Genomic DNA, 19936 nt, shown 5'->3' with positions numbered 1-19936 from the left:
GATAGGAGCCTATTAAAACTAATACAGACACTTATGTAATGCATTGTCTTCATTATAACACTTATATAAGACATTTAAAGTCATTTTGATAGTAGGCTATTCTAGCTAATAAAGATACTTACAACACGTGTTACCTTCATTATAAGACTTATTTACGGCTTTTCATTTTGTGTGACTCCAGGCAGATTAGTTTTTTGTATTTTTGGTCCAATATTGCTCTTTCACTGTTTTGGGTTGCCAACCCCTGGACTAGACCAACAAGCTTTGAGTTGTGATTTTGCAAGAATGTCAATAAATGTGATTATTTAATTGGGGACACCATCTAAATCTGGGCTTCCATATTGCACTTTTAACACAAATCGGATTTACTGCAATTTTTTTGTAAGACCTAAGGCTTTTGAGCTCAGTCCTGAAACAAAATGAGGTCGTAGATGTAAGAACCACTGTTTTAGATTTTATACATTTTCATTGATCCCTTGAGTGTGTGCGGTTTGGAAAATTGAGCAAAGAGTTTAAAATCACTGTTTGGGGATTATCCGGGAATTGAACCCAGGACTTCACTTCTCGCACCCTAGGCGAGAATCATACGACTAGACCAACAAGCCATGCAAAATCATTTTCCAACAAAAAATCTCATGAATTATGAGATTTTAACAGGGACTTCAATCTAAAACTGGGTTAATATATTGCACTTATACCACTAATTTAAAGGTATGGCTATTTTCATGCAAAAATAAACTAAGGGTTACAAGCTCTGTCCTAAAACAATTAGAGCTTGTAAATTGAGGTACCACTCTACTTCATTTTATACATTTTTATTGATCCCTTGAGTGTGTGCAGTTTGGAAAAGTGAGCTCAGAGTTTGAAATGACCGTTCATGGCTTGTCCTGGAATTGAAACATGGACCTCTCACACCCAGAGTGAGAATCATACTCCTAGACCAAATTTTCAAAAAAAGTCACTGTTTCATTTGGGGAGACAATCAGTAACTGCACTTTTATTAGCACACATTTTGATTCACTACAATGTTCATGCATAAATGAACAAGAGCTTTTTCAGGATTTGAACCCCAGACCCAAAACAAAAATTATACGTTTCGACCAAAAAGCTTTGAGTTGTGATTTTGCAAGAATCTCAATAAATGTGATATTTTGATAGATGACACAATCTGAAACTGGGCTTCCATATTGCACTTTTACCACAAATTTAATTTACTTCGATTTTTTTTTTTTTTTGCTTTTGAGCTCAGTCCTAGAACAAACTGTGGTCGTAGACTTAAGTACGACTTTATTTGTGTTTCAACAAAACATCTGTCAGGGAACACATTCTGAAACTGGTTTAGTATATTACACTTTTACCACTAATTTAAAGGTATGGCTATATTCATGCAAAAAAAAGAACTAAGGGTTAAAATCTCTGTCCTAAAATAATTAGAGCTCGTAAATCGAGGTAACAGTGTATTTTATTATAGGGATTTTTATTGAGCTATTGAGTCAAAAGTCCTGCGTGATTGGGAATTTGACTGTGGACTAATGAAAAACTCCTGATAAACACAAGGGCTTGTCCAGGAATTAAACTCAGGTCTTCTCACAGCCTAAGCGAGGATCGTACGACTAGACCAACTAGCCCCGAATAATATAACAGAAAATCTTATGAGATTCTAACAGGAAAATCATTCTGAAACTGGGTTAGTATATTGCACTTTTACCACTAATTTAAAGGTATGGCTATTTTCATGCAAGAACCGAGGATTACAAGCCCTGTCCTAAAATAATTAGAGCTCGTAAATTGAGGTACCACTGTACTTCATTTTATACATTTTCATTGATCCCTTGAGTGTGTGCAGTTTGGACGATTGAGCTTAGAGTTTAAAACCACTGTAAAGGGCTTGTCTGGGAATTGAACCCAGGACCTCTCGCACCCTAAGCGAGAATCATACCACTAGACCAACAAGCCCTGCAAACTCTAGTTTCAACAAAGAATCGTGAGATTTTCACGAGGAAAACATTCTGAAAGTGGGTAAGTGTGTAGCATATTTACCACTAATTTAAAGGTATGGCTATTTTCATGCAAAAAAGAACTAAGGGTTACAAGCTCTGTCCTAAAACAAATACAGCTTGTAAATTGAGGTACCACTGTACTTGATTTTATATATTTTCTTTGATCCCTTGAGTGTGTGCAGTTTGGAAAAGTGAGCTAAGAGTTTAAAATCACCGTCAGGGGCTTTTCTGAGAATTGAACCCAGGACTTTGCACACCCAAAGCGATAATCATACTACTAGACCAAAAAGACCTTAGTTTTCCACCAAAAAATTTATTGGGGGAGATCATTTGTAACTGCACTTTTATTAACAAACATTTTGATTCACTACAATTTTCATGCATAAATTGTAGCTGAGATAGGCGCCAGCGCCCCCCGCGACCCCAAAAGGGAATAAGCGGTAGAAAATGGATGGATGGATGGAAATGAACAAGAGCATTTTCAGGATCTGAACCCCAGATCCGATCATACGACTAGATCAACAATTTATGAGTTGTGATTTTGCAAGAATGTCAATAAATGTGATATTTTGATAGGGGGCACAATCTGAAACTCCATCCATCCATCCATCTTCTTCCGCTTATCCGAGGTCGGGTCGCGGGGGCAGCAGCCTAAGCAGGGAAGCCCAGACTTCCCTCTCCCCAGCCACTTCGTCTAGCTCTTCCCGGGGGATCCCGAGGCGTTCCCAGGCCTGCCGGGAGACATAGTCTTCCCAACGTGTCCCGGGTCTTCCCCGTGGCCTCCTACCGGTTGGACGTGCCCTAAACACCTCCCTCGGGAGGCGTTCGGGTGGCATCCTGACCAGATGCCCGAACCACCTCATCTGGCTCCTCTCGATGTGGAGGAGCAGCGGATTTACTTTGAGTTCCTCCCGGATGACAGAGCTTCTCACCCTATCTCTAAGGGAGAGCCCCGCCACACGGCGGAGGAAACTCATTTCGGCCGCTTGTACCCGTGATCTTATCCTTTCGGTCATGACCCAAAGCTCATGACCATAGGTGAGGATGGGAACGTAGATCGACCGGTAAATTGAAAGCTTTGCCTTCCGGCTCAGCTCCTTCTTCACCAAAACAGATCGGTACAACGTCCGCATTACTGAAGACGTCGCACCGATCCGCCTGTCGATCTCACGATCCACTCTTCCCCCACTCGTGAACAAGACTCCTAGGTACTTGAACTCCTCCACTTGGGGCAGGGTCTCCTCCCCAACCCGGAGATGGCACTCCACCCTTTTCCGGGAGAGAACCATGGACTCGGATTTGGAGGGGCTGATTCTCATTCCGGCCGCTTCACACTCGGCTGCGAACCGATCCAGTGAGAGCTGAAGATCCCGGCCAGATGAAGCCAACAGGACCACATCGTCTGCAAAAAGCAGAGACCTAATTCCGCGGCCACCAAACCGGAACCCCTCAATGCCTTGACTGCGCCTAGAAATTCTGTCCATGAAAGTCATGAACAGAATCGGTGACAAAGGGCAACCTTGGCAGAGTCCAACCCTCACTGGAAACGTGTCCGACTTACTGCCAGCAATGCGGACCAGCTCTGACACTGATCGTACAGGGACCGGACTGCCATTATAAGACAGTCCGATACCCCATACTCTCTGATCACTCCCCACAGGACTTCCCGAGGGACACGGTCGAATGCCTTCTCCAAGTCCACAAAGCACATGTAGACTGGTTGGGCAAACTCCCATGCACCCTCAAGAACCCTGCCGAGAGTATAGAGCTGGTCCACAGTTCCACGACCAGGACGAAAACCACACTGTTCCTCCTGAATCCGAGGTTCGACTATCCGGCGTAGTCTCCTCTCCAGTACACCTGAATAAACCTTACCGGGAAGGCTGAGGAGTGTGATCCCACGAGAGTTGGAACACACCCTCCGGTCCCCCTTCTTAAAGAGAGGGACCACCACCCCGGTCTGCCAATCCAGAGGTACCGCCCCCGATGTCCACGCGATGCTGCAGAGTCTTGCCAACCAAGACAGCCCCACAGCATCCAGAGCCTTAAGGAACTCTGGGCGGATCTCATCCACCCCTGGGGCCTTGCCACCGAGGAGCTTTTTAACTACCTCAGCAATCTCAGCCCCAGAAATAGGAGAGTCCACCACAGATTCCCCAGGCACTGCTTCCTCATAGGAAGACGTGTTGGTGGGATTGAGGAGGTCTTCAAAGTATTCCTTCCACCTATCCACAACATCCGCAGTTGAGGTCAGCAGAACACCATCCGCACCATACACGGTGTTGACAGTGCACTGCTTCCCCTTCCTGAGGCGGCGGATGGTGGTCCAGAATCGCTTCGAAGCCATCCGGAAGTCATTTTCCATGGCTTCCCCAAACTCTTCCCATGTCCGAGTTTTTGCCTCTGTGACCGCCGAAGCTGCACACCGCTTGGCCTGTCGGTACCTGTCCACTGCCTCTGGAGTCCTATGAGCCACAAGAACCCGGTAGGACTCCTTCTTCAGCTTGACGGCATCCCTCACCGCATGTGTCCACCAGCGGGTTCTAGGATTACCGCCACGACAAGCACCAACTACCTTGCGGCCACAGCTCCGATCAGCCGCCTCGACAATAGAGGTGCGGAACATGGTCCACTCGGACTCAATGTCCAGCACCTCCCTCGTGACATGTTCAAAGTTCCTCCGGAGGTGGGAATTGAAACTTTCTCTGACAGGAGACTCTGCCAGACGTTCCCAGCAAACCCTCACAATGCGTTTGGGCCTGCCAGGTCTGTCCGGCATCCTCCCCCACCATCGCAGCCAACTCACCACCAGGTGGTGATCGGTAGAAAGCTCAGCCCCTCTCTTTACCCGAGTGTCCAGAACATGAGGCCGCAAATCCGATGACACAACTACAAAGTCGATCATGGAACTGCGGCCTAGGGTGTCCTGGTGCCAAGTGCACATATGGACACCCTTATGTTTGAACATGGTGTTTGTTATCGACAAACTGTGACGAGCACAAAAGTCCAATAACAAAACACCACTCGGGTTCAGATCCGGGCGGCCATTCTTCCCAATCACGCCCCTCCAGGTTTCACTGTCGTTGCCAACGTGAGCGTTGAAGTCTCCCAGTAGGACAAGGGAATCACCCGGGGGAGCACTTTCCAGTACTCCCTCGAGTGTTCCCAAAAAGGGTGGGTACTCTGAACTGCTGTTTGGTGCATAAGCACAAACAACAGTCAGGACCCGTCCCCCCACCCGAAGGCGGAGGGAGGCTACCCTTTCGTCCACTGGGTTGAACTCCAACGTGCAGGCTTTAAGCCGGGGGACAACCAGAATTGCCACCCCAGCCCGTCGCCTCTCACTGCCGGCCACACCAGAGTGAAAGGGAGTCCATCTCCTTTCAAGAGAAGTGGTTCCAGAGCCCTTGCTGTGTGTCGAAGTGAGTCCGACTACATCCAGCCGGAATTTCTCTACTTCGCGCACTAGCTCAGGCTCCTTTCCCCCCAGTGAGGTGACGTTCCACGTCCCAAGAGCCAGCTTATGTAGCCGAGGATCGGACCGCCAAGTGCCCTGCCTTCGGCTGCCGCCCAGCTCACATTGCACCCGACCTCTATGGCCCCTGCTATGGGTGGTGAGCCCATTGGAGGGAGGACCCACGTTGCCTCTTCGGGCATGGGTACAGGCCCGGCCACCAGGCGCTCGCCATCGTGCCCCACCTCCGGGCCTGGCTCCAGAGGGGGACCCCGGTGACCCGCGTCCGGGCGAGGGAAATCTGGGTCCTTTGTTTTTACTTTTCATAGAGGTTTTCGAGCTGCTCTTTGTCTGGTCCCTCACCTAAGACCAGTTTGCCTTGGGAGACCCTACCAGGGGGCTTAAAGCCCCCAGACAACATAGCTCCTAGGATCATTGGGACACGCAAACTCCTCTACCACGGTAAGGTGGCAGCTCAGAGAGGAGACAATCTGAAACTGGGCTTCCATATTGCACTTTTAACCCAAATCGAATTTGCTGCATTTTTTTTCCATACCAAAATGAATTAAGGTTTATGAACTCATTTAGCTATGAGTTTAAAATCACTGTTAAGGGCTTGTCCGGGAATTGAAACCAAGACCTCTCACACCCGACGCGAGAATCATACCGCTAGACCAACAAGCACTGAAAACTCCTGTTTCAACAGAGAATTTTGAGATTTTCACAAAGAACACATTCTGAAACTGGTTTAGTGCTCGTCCATGGCACACACCCTGAAACAGTATTGTTCCACAAATCTCATGAAAGGTGAGATGTAAATAGGGTACGCAATCTAAAATTGTATTACACTTTTAACCTAAATTTAAATTAAAGGCCATTTTCATGTTTAAGTTAACTTTGGTTCATTTATGGGCTCAGTCAAAAATAAACTTGTAGTGATAAATTTGTTCAATTTCATTTTATTTTATAGATCTTTACTGATCCATTGAGAGTGTGCCGTGAGTAGAGGTTAAGGTTTAAAATTAAGTCAAAAGTCATAAAGAAATTCAACTGTGGACAAATTAAAAACTCATGCCTCATGAACACAAGGGATTGTCAGGGAATTGAACCCAGGACCTCTCACACCCTAAGCGAGAATCATATGGCTAGACCATGGTTCAGCAACCTTTATTACCCAAAGAGCTATTTCGACCCGTTTCACAAAATAAAGAAAACAATGGGGGCCACAAAACTCTTTTGAAATTTAAAATGAAATAACACTGCATACGGAGTTGTTATTTTTGCTTCCTGCTGTGTATTGACCTTAATATGAAAATGTTATGTTAGTGCGGCCCTCGAGATTTAAATTAATGCCGTTTGACAGCATCACACTTGCCGACCTTCCGGGACACTCCCGGAATCCAGAGCAACTATTCACGCGAATGTCTGCTAAATGTCGCCCTTCAACATTAATACGGGCGTTCCATGAAGGCGCTGCCTTTACCACTCTCTACAACATGTACAAATATCTAGCACGGCCCAGCCACAAGTCACATGTGGCTTCCTTGAACACACTCAGACGACTGCAACGCATACTTGTTCAACAGCCATACAGGTTACACTGAGAGTTGTGATATAATCAATCAATCAATCAATCAATGTTTATTTATATAGCCCTAAATCACAAATGTTTCAAAGGACTGTACAGACCATTACGACTATGACATCCTCGGAAGAACCCACAAAAGGGCAAGGAAAACTCACACCCAGTGGGCAGGGAGAATTCACATCCCCCCTCTCCGTGCGTCGGTTGAGGTGGGCGGGGTTTGGTGCAAGCGGGGGTGTATAATGTAGCCCGGAAGAGTTAGGGATGCATGGGATTCTGGGTATTTGGTCTGTTGTGTTTATGTTGTGTTACAGTGAGGATGTTCTCCAGAAATGTGTTTGTCATTCTTGTTTGGTGTGGTTTCACAGTGTGGCGCATATTAGTAAGAGTGTTAAAGTTGTTTATATCACAACTCTCAGTGTAACCTGTATAGCTGTTGACCAAGTATGTCTTGCAGTCACTTTCGTTTGACACCAGAGGCTGTGTTCTACATGTGACCAGCTGGCACGCAGATAGCAGTGTGTAAAAGCGGGCGCGACGACGAGTGTTAGAGGGTTGTAAAGGCATTTCCATCAGGGTACGCCCTCAATATTATCGACTAGGTGGAAATCGGAGAATGTTGGCCCCGGGTGATTGCTGAGAGAAGCATTAAACTCCGGAAATCTCTCGGGATAATCGGGGGTGTCGCCAAGTATGCAGCTGAGCCACATGCGGCTCCGGAGCCGCGGGTTGCCGACCCCTGGACTAGATCAACAAATTATGAGTTGTGATTTTGCAAGAATGTCAATAAATGTGATATTTTGGTAGGGGACACAATTTGAAACTGGGCTTCCAAATTACACTTTTAACCCAAATTGGATTTACTGAATTTTTTTTTCCTACCAAAATGAACTAAGGCTTATGAGCTCATTCCTATGACAAAATGTGATCGTAGATTTAAGTACAACTGTATTTGATTTTATCAAAATGTTGTCGATCCCTTGATTGTGTGCAGTTTGGAAAACTGAGCAAAGTGTTTAAAATCACTGATGAGGGCTTGTCCGGGAATTGAACCCGGGACCTCTCGCACCCTAAGCGAGAATCATACGACTAGACCAACAAGCCCTGAAGAACCATATTTCACCAGAGAATTATGACGTTTTAACAAGGAACACATTCTGAAACTGGGTTAGTGTGTAGCATATTTACCACTAATTTAAAGGTATGGCTATTTTCATGCAAAAAAGAACTAAGGGTTCCAAGCGCTGTCCTAAAACAATTACAGCTTGTAAATTGAGGTACCACTGTACTTCATTTTATACATTTTCTTTGATCCCTTGAGTGTGTGCAGTTCGGAAAATTCAGCTAAGAGTTTCAAGTTACTCTTCAGGGTATCCTGGAAATTGAACCCAAAACCTCTTGCAATCTTAGTGAGAATCATACAATTAGACCAACAAGCGCATGTGTACAGGTGGGAAAATAATGATTGAAAACAGATATTGTATACACAATGGCTCATCCATGGCACACACCCTGAAACAGTATTGTTCCACAAATCTCATGAAAGGTGTGATGTAAATAGTGTACACAATCTAAAATTGGGCCCTGCGATGAGGTGGCGACTTGTCCAGGGTGTATCCCGCCTCCCGCCCGAATGCAGCTGAGATAGGAGCCAGCGACCCCCCGCAACCCCAAAAGGGACAAGCCGCAGAAAATGGATGGGTGGTTGGAATCTAAAATTGTATTAAACTTTTAACCTAAATTTAAATTTAAAGCCATTTTCATGCTTAAATTAAATTTGGTTCATTTATGGGCTCAGGCAAAAAAAAAATGTATTGTTATAAAAAAATACATATATATTTTATAGATCTTCATTGATCCAATGAGTGTCTGCTGTATGGAAAATTGAGGTAAATGTTAAGATGAAGTCTCACGTAACAAATGAAACGACTTTACAACTGTCTGTGTGAGGTAAAAAGTCCTGATTGACTAAAGGAATTACAAACCAGGGCTTGCAAAAAGTAAGTCAAATGGAATTCGTAGGTTTCACAATTCGGTTCCACCAAGAATTGAACTTGGATTACTAGTTCAGAGGATAGCACACTAGCCATTACACCATGAAACCTGATATGAAGTCACAAAACTAATAAATCCAACATCACATAGGATTTAATTTGATTTGATAGATTTTTACTGATCCATTGAGTGTGTGCCGCGAAAAAAAGAAGTTAAAGTTTAAAATTAAGTCGAAAGTCATACATGAAAAGATATTCAGTTGTGGACTAATGAAGAACTCAGGCCTCATGTACACAAGGGTTTGTCCAGGAATTGGTTCGGGAACCTCTCGCACCCTAAGCGAGAATCATACGACTAGACCAACAAGCCCTACAAAGTAATGTTTCAACAAAGATTTGTGAGATTTTAACAAGGAACACATTCTGAAACTGGATTAGTGTGTAACATTTTTACCACTAATTTAAAGGTATGGCTATTTTCATGCAGAAAAGAATTAAGGGTTACAAGGTCCGTCCTAAAACAATTAGAAATCATAAATTGAGGAACCACTGTACTTCAGTTTTTATATTTTCTATGATCCCTTGAGTGTGCGCAGTTTGGAAAATTGATGCAAATGTTAAGATGAAGTCTCACATCACAAATGAAACGACTTTACAACTGTCTGTGTGAATGTGAGTGTGAATGTTGTGTGTCTATCTGTGTTGGCCCTGCGATGAGGTGGTGACTTGTCCAGGGTGTACCCGCCTTCCGCCCGATTGTAGCTGAGTTAGGCCCTAGCACCCCCCGCGACTCCAAAGGGAATAAGCGGTAGAAAATGGATGGATGGATGGATGAGTGTGTGGTGTGAGTAAAATAGAGGTTAAAGTTTTAAAAATAAGTCGAAAATCATACATGAATATGAATTCAATTGTGGACAAATGAAAAGCTCATGCCTGATAAACACAAGGGCTTTTCCGGGAATTCAATCCCGGACCTCTCGCACCCGAAGCAAGAATGATACGACTAGATCAACAAGCCCCAAAAAACAATGATTCATCAAAAAATCTGATGAATTGTGAGATTTTAACAAGGAACACAATCTAAAACTAGCTTAGTATATTGCACTTTTACCACTAATTTAAAGGTATGGCTATTTTCATGCAAAAAAGAACTAAGGGTTACAAGCTCTGTCCTAAAACAATTAAAGCTTGTAAAAATAGGTACCACTGTACTTCATTTTATGGATTTTTATTGATCCCTCAAGTGTGTGCAGTTTGGAAAATTGAGCTTGAGTTTAATATCACAGGTATGGGCTTGTCTGGGAGTTGAACCCAGGACCTCTCACACCCAAAGCGAGAATCATACCACTAGACCAACAAGCCCTTATAACCGTTCAGAAAAATGCATTTTATTTGGGGAGATCATTGGTAACTGCACTTTTAATAACACACATTTTGATTCACTACAATTTTTATGCATAAATGAACAAGAGCTTTTTCAGGAATTGAACCCCAGATCTGATCATACGACTAAATAAACAATTTAGTCGTATGAGGATTTTATACTCTTTTCAAGGGATCCACGACATTTTATAAAATCAAATACAGTTGTACTTAAATCTACGAACACATTTTGTTCTAGAATTTAGCTCACAAGCCTTAGTTCATTTTGGTATGAAAAAAAAAAAGGGCAGTAAATCCAATTGGGGTTAAAAGTGCAAAATGGAAGCCCAGTTTCAGATTGTGTCCCCTATCAAAATATCACATTTATTGACATTCTTGCAAAACCACAACTCATAAATTGATGATTTAGTCGTATGATCGGATCTGGGGTTCAATTCCTGAAAACGCTCTTGTTCATTTATGCATGAAAATTGTAGTGAATCAAAATGTGTGTTATTAAAAGTGCAGTTACCAATGATCTTCCCAAATAGAATGAATTTTTATGTGGAGTTTAAGGGCTTGTTGGTCTAGTGGTATGATTCTCGCTTTGGGTGTGAGAGGTCCTGTGTTCAATTCCCAGACAAGCCCATAACTGTGATATTATATCCTTAGCTCAATTTTCAAAACTGCACACACTCGAGGGATCAATAAAAATCCATAAAATGAAGTACAGCGGTACCTATTTTTACAAGCTTTAATTGTTTTAGGACAGAGCTTGTAACCCTTAGTTCTTTTTTTGCATGAAAATAGTCATACCTTTAAATTAGTGGTAAAAGTGCGATATACTAAATAAATGATAAAAGGGTTGTACTTGTATAGCGCTTTTCTACCTTCAAGGTACTCAAAGCGCTTTTGACACTACTTCCACATTTACCCATTCACACACTGATGGAGGGAGCTGCCATGCAAGGCGCTAACCATCAGGAGCAAGGGTGAAGTGTCTTGCTCAGGACACAACAGACATGACGAGGTTGGTTCCAGGTGGGATTTGAACCAGTGACCCTCGGGTTGCGCACGGCCACTTTCCCACTGCGCCACGCCGTCCCTAAGCTAGCTACTAAGCTACTAAGCTAGTTTTAGATTGTGTTTCTTGTTAAAATCTCACAATTCATCAGATTTTTTGATGAATCATTGTTTTTTGGGGCTTGTTGATCTACTCGTATGATTCTTGCTTCGGTTGCGAGAGGTCAAGGGTTCAATTTCCGGAAAAGCCCTTGTGTTTATCAGGCATGAGTTTTTCATTTGTCCACAATTGAATTTCGTTTCATGTATGATTTTCGACTTATTTTTAAAACTTTAACCTCTATTTTACTCACGCCACACACTCATCCTTCCATCCATTTTCTACCGTTTATTCCCTTTGGGGTTGCGGGGGTGCTGGTGCCTATCTCAGCTACAATCAAGCGGAAGGCGGGTACACCCTGGAAAAGTCGCCACCTCATCGCAGGGCCAACACAAATGGACAGACAACATTCACACTCACATTCACACAGACAGTTGTAAAGTCGTTTCATTTGTGATGTGAGACTTCATCTTAAGGTTTGCATCAATTTTCCAAACTGCACACACTCAAGGGATCAAAGACAAAGTAAAAACTGAAGTTCAGTGGTTCCTCAATTTATGATCTCTAATTGTTTTAGGACAGAGCTTGTAACCCTTTATTCTTCTTTGCATGAAAATAACCATCCATCCATCCATCCATTTCCTACCGCTTATTCCCTTTCGGGGTCGCGGGGGGCGCTGGCGCCTATCTCATCTACAACCGGGCGGAAGGCGGGGTACACCCTTGACAAGTCGCCACCTCATCGCATACCTTTAAATTAGTGGTAAAAATGTTACACACTAACCCAGATTCAGAATGTGTTCCTTGTTAAAATCTCACAATTCTTTGTTGAAACATGACATATTCTGGACTTGTTGGTCTAGTTACTAGACCAACAAGTCCAGAAAAGTCATGTTTTAACAAAAAATCTCATGAATTTTGAGATTTAAACAGGGAACACAATCTAAATCTAGATTAGTATGTTGCACTTTTACCATTAATTTAATAAAAGTTAATAAAAATTACTCCAAATTCTTCTATTTGGCATCAAGCCAAACAGCTGTGTGCGCGTCAATATATGTACATGTTATGTATCTACATGTTAGGTATCTACATGTTAGGTATCTACATGTGCAAAACGGAGGAGCTAGTTTACTTCTAAGAGTAGCGTACAGTATGTGTGTTTGCGAGAATGTCATCGTGTTGGCTGTGTGAGTGACATCGGTGAGTGGTGGACAAGTAAAGAGAGAGAGAAATGTAGCGTGTTCATTGCGCAGAAGAGTGATGAACAGGTCCGGTTGTGTCCTGCAAAACTAATAATCAAGCAAACAGATTGTCACGAATCGGCGGCCTCGTCATTCTGACCCGAAAGCGGAGCTTAGCAGACAAATTCCCAGGTGAAGTGAAGGGTGTTACCCCTGATGAAAACATCCACCCAGGAAGGAACGTCTGCCCTGTGCTCCTCTACTACGGTCTGCACCGGAGCTGAACAGCAGGACAGGTGTAACAACATTTTTACCTGTCACTCTTTATAACTGTTTGTGAAGATCTGAATTCTTATTGTTTAAACGTTTACCTAAGTTTGAAGCAACGGTGGTAATACTAATCGCCACATTTGGTGAGGCGTGTTTTAAAGCACAAATTGCAGCGCGGCACCTCCTTGTTTAAAGTGTTACTTTTATTGTTAGTTTTGAAGCCCAAATACCCCCATATTGTACTTCACCACATTGTCATTTTTTGCCATTCCTCCTCTCTATGATGTCATTGCTTGTATGCACTTTGTGTGTGCGTTCTGACACACTCAATATATAGAATATATATACATGCTATATATACATATACATGATATATATATATATATATATATGCACATACATATATATCTTTATATACATACAAACCCCGTTTCCATATGAGTTGGGAAATTGTGTTAAATGTAAATATAAACAGAATACAATGATTTGCAAATCCTTTTCAACCCATATTCAATTGAATGCACTACAAAGACAAGATATTTGATGTTCAAACTCATAAACTTTATTTTTTTTTTGCAAATAATAATTAACTTAGAATTTAATGGCTGCAACACGTGCCAAAGTAGTTGGGAAAGGGTATGTACACCACTGTGTTACATCACCTTTTCTTTTACTAACACTTAATAAATGTTTGGGAACTGAGGAAACTAATTGTTGAAGCTTTGAAAGTGGAATTCTTTCCCATTCTAGTTTTATGTAGAGCTTCAGTCGTTCAACAGTCTGGGGTCTCCGCTGTCGTATTTTACGCTTCATAATGCGCCACACATTTTCCATGGGAGACAGGTCTGGACTGCAGGCGGGCCAGTAAAGTACCCGCACTCTTTTTTAACGAAGCCACGCTGTCGTAACACGTGCTGAATGTGGCTTGGCATTGTCTTTCTGAAATAAGCAGGGGCATCCATGACAAAGACGGCGCTTAGATGGCAGCATATGTTTTTCCAAAACCTGTATGTACCTTTCAGCATTAATGGTGCCTTCACAGATGTGTAAGTTACCCATGCCTTAGGCACTAATGCGCCCCATACCATCACAGATGCTCGCTTTTGAACTTTCCGTCAATAACAGTCTGGATGGTTCGCTTCCCCTTTGGTCCGGATGACACGATGTAGAATATTTCCAAAAACAATTAGAAATGTGGAATCCTCAGACCACAGAACACTTTTCCACTTTGCATCAGTCCATCTTAGATCTCCGGCCCAGAGAAGCCGGCGCCGTTTCTGGATGTTGTTGATAAATGGCTTTCGCTTTGCATAGTAGAGCTTTAACTAGCACTTACAGATGTAGCGACAAACTGTATTTAGTGACAGTGGTTTTCTAAAGTGTTCCTGAGCCCATGTAGTGAAATATTTTAGAGATTGATGTCGGTTTTTGATACAGTGCCGTCTGAGGGATCGGAGGTCACGGTCATTCAATGTTGGTTTCCAGCCATGCTGCTTACGTGGAGTGATTTCTCCAGATTCTCTGAACCTTTTGATGATATTATGGATCGTAGATGTTGAAATCCCTACATTTCTTGCGATTGCACTTTGAGAAACGTTGTTCTTAAACTGTTTGACTATTTGCTCACGCATTTGTGGACAAGGGGGTGTACCTCGCCCCATCCTTTCTTGTCAAAGCATTTTTTGGGAAGCTGTTTTTATTCCCAATCATGGCACCCACCTGTTCCCAATTAGCCTGCACACCTGTGGGATGTCCTAATAAGTGTTTGATTAGCATTCCTCAATGTTATCAGTATTTATTGCCACCTTTCCCAACTTCTTTGTCACGTATTGCTGGCATCAAATTCTAAAGTTAATGATTATTTGCACAAAAAAAAAAGTTTATCAGTTTGAACATCAAATATGTTGTCTTTGTAGAATATTTAACTGAATATGGGTTGAAAATTATATGCAAATCATTGTATTCTGTTTATATTTACATCTAACACACTTCCCAACTCATATGGAATCGGGTTTTGTAGTAGCAGCAGCAGCAGCAACAGGAGCAATTGGGACTTATGTTATCTCTGCCAATTCCCGTCTGATGACCCCTTACAAAAACCCAAAAGCGAAGGACTTTTGTTGCTAGAAAAGGATCTCAAAGATTTCATTGAAATTACAAATGCTATACCTTTATTTATAAATGTCGCAATTGATCCATTGACTGATGGTTCAGGTATCGCATCAACACTTGTATTAAATAAGGCCAAACACCACAAACGCTGCAGAAGCTACTGTCTTAGTTCTCCTGTTAAAAGGGCTACAAAGCATGGGTATCATGCTGCCCTCTCCATATTAAGTCCTAAAAAGCTTCGATCAAGTCATCCCCAAACCAGTGGTATTCATTGTGTGATATGTGAATATTTCATACAAACATTAGAAAGGAATCATGCATGTCAAAACACATGAAATAGACACAAAGTTTACATTTGTAGCTCATCTGTTTCAAATGTTACAAGCAGCGGCCATATTTGATTGGCCGCTGTGGCGACCCCAAAGGTCAGCGGCGTGGGCGCCCTAGCTAAATCATTTAAGTATGCCCTGTGCCAAATTTGGCCTTTTTAGACAAAAGTGAACGAAAATCTCCCTAAGGTCCTCCACTAAAATGTACTGTTGTTACTTTACATCAGGGGTGTCCAAAGTACGGCCCGGGGGCCATTTGCGGCCCGCAGCTAATCGTTTACCGGCCCGCCACACATTCTGCAAAAATGGCAAAATTGATAGTATTGCAAAAATTAAAAAAACATTTAAAAAAAAGTGGAATGAAGTGAAATCTAATGAGAAAAAGTGGCAATGTTGACACAAAGCTGCCATGCAGGCAGTTCTTTTGTTCCTTTTGTCTTTATTTACTTTTTTTTTCCATTGCTCAAAAAAAAGGACAAAAAAAAAATCTATGTTATAATGAATTTATTCTTAAAAATTATCACTTAAAATTGTTTTATGTGGAAAAAATATTGCATATGTTGTGTAGTTGCCGTATAAAAACATCAAAGTTTGGACAAAAGAGCATAAAACAAACAAAATAGGCGGTCCATGGGTCAGGCAGATGATCAGGGGCGAGAGAGAGGCGTTGGAGTCCAGGGACGAGCGAGGAGTCGAGGAACGAGGGAGGCAGTCAGAGGACAGAAGGAGATCCGGGGAAAAGTGAGACGGGAGGGTGGGTACAGCATGAAAACTATTAAGTTCCCACGCCGATCCTTGGGTCCACTGGTCTTTTATCCAGCTCACCCTCATCAATACCAGGTTTGCAGATTAGCAATTGACTGCAGGCTTTTCGCTGCGTGGGCGTGCTGCGCTCAGAGTGAACGGTGGCGTGCCTGGGCGAACAGTCAGATGACGAATTGTGACACTCAGATGCAGGAGGGATAAGCAGACTGCGCGTGCGCCGTAACACTAATTAGAAGGTCACATGGAGTTTGGTGCTTTGTAGCAACTGACTGTGCAGAAAGTCAGCGACCTCTTTGCACTTTGCGCATCAGCATCCGCTGACACCTGTCTGTCAGACTACGTGGCCTACCATTTTGTGGCTGAGTTGCTGTTGTTCCCAAACTCTGTCATTTTCGTATAATAAAGACGACAGTTGTGTTTGGAATATTCAGGAGCGAGGAAATTTCACGCCTGGATTTGTAGATTAGGTGGCATCCTGTGACAGTTCCACGCTGGAAATCACTGAGAGCGACCCATTCTTTCACAAATGTTTGTAGAAACTGTCTCCATGCCTAAGTGCTTCATTGTATACACCTCTGGCCAGGCCAAGTGATTAGGACACCTGAATCTGATCATTTGGATGGGTGGCCAAATGCTTTTGGCAATATAGTGTATTAAACAGTGGGTTTTCTAACAACTGGGAAGGTTTGTGTCATGTTTGTCCTCAAACAAAAAACATACTAAAACAAAATAATTATTTCACCCCCATGTTATTCCATTTTCAGTCCTTTTTTAAAAAAAGCTCCAGGGAGTAAAGAGCACTAAAGAGCAGCATGCGGCTTGGGAGCAGCAGGTTTTTGACCCCAGTTCTAGTCGTATGATTTTTGCCTCGGGTCTGGGGTTCAAATCCTGAAAAAGCTCTTGTTCATTTATGCATGAAAATTGTAGTGAATCAAAATGTGTGCTAATGAGAGTGGAGTTCACGGGCGTCACTAGACCTAATACTGTACTGGGGCACACCTGGGGCACAAATAATTCATGTGAGCGTGCAAAGCGCGCAAGCAAAAACATTTTTAGCACTTATTTATCATAAAAAATACATAAATAGTGCTTTAAACTATGAAATCATATCAGACTATGTTGTATGGATCTTTGATTAACCACCTGAAATTAACTAATGCATTTGACCTACTTGTGCACTTTTTTACTCCAGACTTCTAAACTGCTACTGGTAAAAGCAAAAAGGAAGAGCAATGAATCTTTTTGAAATATATATTGCAATAATCATCTGCAAATTTAACATCTACAAAAGTAAAACAAAAAATAAAGCACCCCTACATCTCTGGGTTCTTTTATATTATTTAATTTCCATTTATGGCAACGTGGCTAATCCTGTTTCAGATACACAAAACTATAAAATATACACAAAAAAATAAAGCCACAGTAGTAGGATAAATGAACAACTGTTGTGTGTCTGTTCAGGGAATCATTTTCTGAGAAGTAAACTGTAACGTCTCCTTTTCATTTTTTCAAAGTGGTCAATCACTTTGGACTGACATGGAAATATTACAGTAACTGTTATACAGTTGACCAGTGGTTCCCAACTGCTGGGTCGTGACATAAAAGTGGATTGTGTGTCATTTTCAGTGAGTCGCAGTCAGATGTGTGCATGAAAAAAAAAAAAGTTTACGGAGAAAAAAATCAAATTGTGGCAACAAAACCAGATATTTTTACCCATTTTTCTAGTGACTATTAGTGAGTATTTTAGCAAAAGGCTAACAGACTAACAAGTTGGAGGAGGACTCAGGACAGACATGGAAATATATTTTTTTTAAATCTAAATGGGGCAACAAAACCCGATATTTTCAGCCATCTTTCTGAAAACAAATACAGAAATGTTACTATTTTTTCTGGAAACAAAACCAGATGCTTTAGCTGTAACCATTTTTCTGGTGACAAAACAAGATTATTTTAGTCAAAGTCACTCCGATTAACAAGACAAGTCTGCTGTGCTATTTTTCTGTGAAATAAACTTGAATGATTAAAAAAATTGGCTCACGACTTGATGATATGGAAAAATGTTTTTTTTCCTGAAGATAAACCATTTGAGAAGCACTCAACACACACAAGCTTACTCCAAATCATCATTGATGCAGAACCAGCAGACAATAACCAACATTATGTTTCATGTTCATTGGAAATTCCCCCGACAGCTCGTACAGCAAATGAATATGTTTGTCTTGATACAAAGAAGAACGTTAGCTAACTTAGCATCAACTTAAGACAAATATGTTGCCTAGCTAGCTAGGACTTCACTTACATCTCTCATTCCTTCCTGCTTCTTCCCTGCTGCGGGCGAATAACTTTCTGATATCCATCTAGGAGTTACAGTTTGGGTCAAATCAAAATCAAAATAATATAATTAACAAATTGTTGTTGGCTAACGTTACCTATTCGCAACCCCCCCCCCCCCCAAGGGTTCTCCGGGTGCCTGGAGCATACAGGGCTCCTCAGCCAACTTATCCAAGAAGCAAAGGAGAAGAAAGGCAACCTAACAGTAGTCTGGCTTGATTTTGCTAATGCATATGGGTTAATTCCCCATAACGTGATCCAAGTGGCTATGGAGCATTACCTCATCCCACATCACATCCAGGGGACGATCACCAGCTACCTGGGAGACATCAAGCTACGATTCCAAGCAGCCATGTTCACAACTAAATGGCAGCCAGTGGAAAAGGGAATAGTGACAGGGTGCACCATCTCTCCCATCTTGTTTGTCATGGGAATGAACCTGATCATCTCTGCAGCTATCATAAAGTCAAGAGGACCAAAGACTGCAGCAGGAAGTCAACAACCAGCAATCAGAGCATTCATGGAGGATCTTACCGTGATAACACCAACTCATGTGCAGGCGAGATGGGTCCTGGCGGAACTGGATCGTATGGCTACTTGGGCAAAGATGATCTTCAAGCCCAAGAAATCAAGGTGTCTGGTGATCCAAAAGGGAAAAACAACGGGAAAGTTCAAGCTGCTTGTTCAGGGGGAAGCAATCCCAAACATCCAAGGGAACCCTATTAAATGCCTTGGAAAGTGGTATGATGATTCCATGACGGATAAAAACAGCATCTCCAGCACCGAAAATCAGGTTGAAGAATGGTTGAAAAGGATTGACAAGTCTGGTCTGCCTGGGAAATACAAGTGCTGGATCTACCAGCATGGCTTACTCCGAAGACTTATGTGGCTTCTCACCGTGTACGAAGTGGCAATAACAACAGTTGAAGGGTTGGAGAGGAAGTTCAACAAGCACCTTTGGAAATGGTTGGGGATACCCCCGAGCTATACATCTACGGGGCTCTACATAAGGTCGGGCCAGCTCCAGCTCCCCCTGTCTTCAGTTTTGGAGGAGTTTAAAGTCGCAAAATGCAGACTTTCCCTGACGTATAGGGACTCCCAAGATCGGCTGATCAGGGAAGCTGGAATAAGAACAAGATCTGTCAGGAAGTGGGCCGCTAGCACTGCTATTGCCCAGGCAGAATCATCTCTCAGGACCAAAGATACCATCGGAAGCCTTTGCACTGGAAGACAGGGTCTAGGAACATCACATTTCCAGCAGTGGTCCAAGTCCACTCCCAGGGAAAGGAGGACCTTGATTCAGGATGAAGTCCGAAACCTTGAGGAACAAGGAAGAAGAGTTAAAGCCATCGAGCTCGCAACCCAATGTGCCTGGACAAGGTGGAACCTTCCCCAGAGGAACGTGACGTGGAGTGAACTGTGGAGGC

General features: G+C 42.7%; 4 non-coding genes across 4 annotated transcripts; 1 reads left to right on the top strand and 3 right to left on the bottom strand.

The window, feature by feature from the left end:
- Positions 1-1884: 1884 nt before the first annotated feature.
- On the bottom strand, positions 1885-1956 carry trnap-agg (transfer RNA proline (anticodon AGG)). Its single transcript has one exon. It is a non-coding gene; the product is annotated as a tRNA-Pro (tRNA).
- Positions 1957-8071: 6115 nt separating this feature from the next.
- trnap-agg (transfer RNA proline (anticodon AGG)) lies at positions 8072-8143 on the bottom strand. The gene has a single exon. It is a non-coding gene; the product is annotated as a tRNA-Pro (tRNA).
- Positions 8144-10323: 2180 nt separating this feature from the next.
- Positions 10324-10395, bottom strand: trnap-ugg (transfer RNA proline (anticodon UGG)). The gene has a single exon. It is a non-coding gene; the product is annotated as a tRNA-Pro (tRNA).
- A 576-nt stretch (positions 10396-10971) lies between these two features.
- On the top strand, positions 10972-11043 carry trnap-ugg (transfer RNA proline (anticodon UGG)). The gene has a single exon. It is a non-coding gene; the product is annotated as a tRNA-Pro (tRNA).
- The last annotated feature ends 8893 nt before the right edge of the window (positions 11044-19936 follow it).

This window comes from Nerophis ophidion, linkage group LG21 (assembly GCF_033978795.1).
Source record: "Nerophis ophidion isolate RoL-2023_Sa linkage group LG21, RoL_Noph_v1.0, whole genome shotgun sequence".
In the NCBI taxonomy this organism is placed as follows: domain Eukaryota; kingdom Metazoa; phylum Chordata; class Actinopteri; order Syngnathiformes; family Syngnathidae; genus Nerophis; species Nerophis ophidion.
The sequence above is the reverse complement of the archived record's forward strand: the minus strand, read 5'-3'. Positions and strand labels throughout refer to the sequence as shown.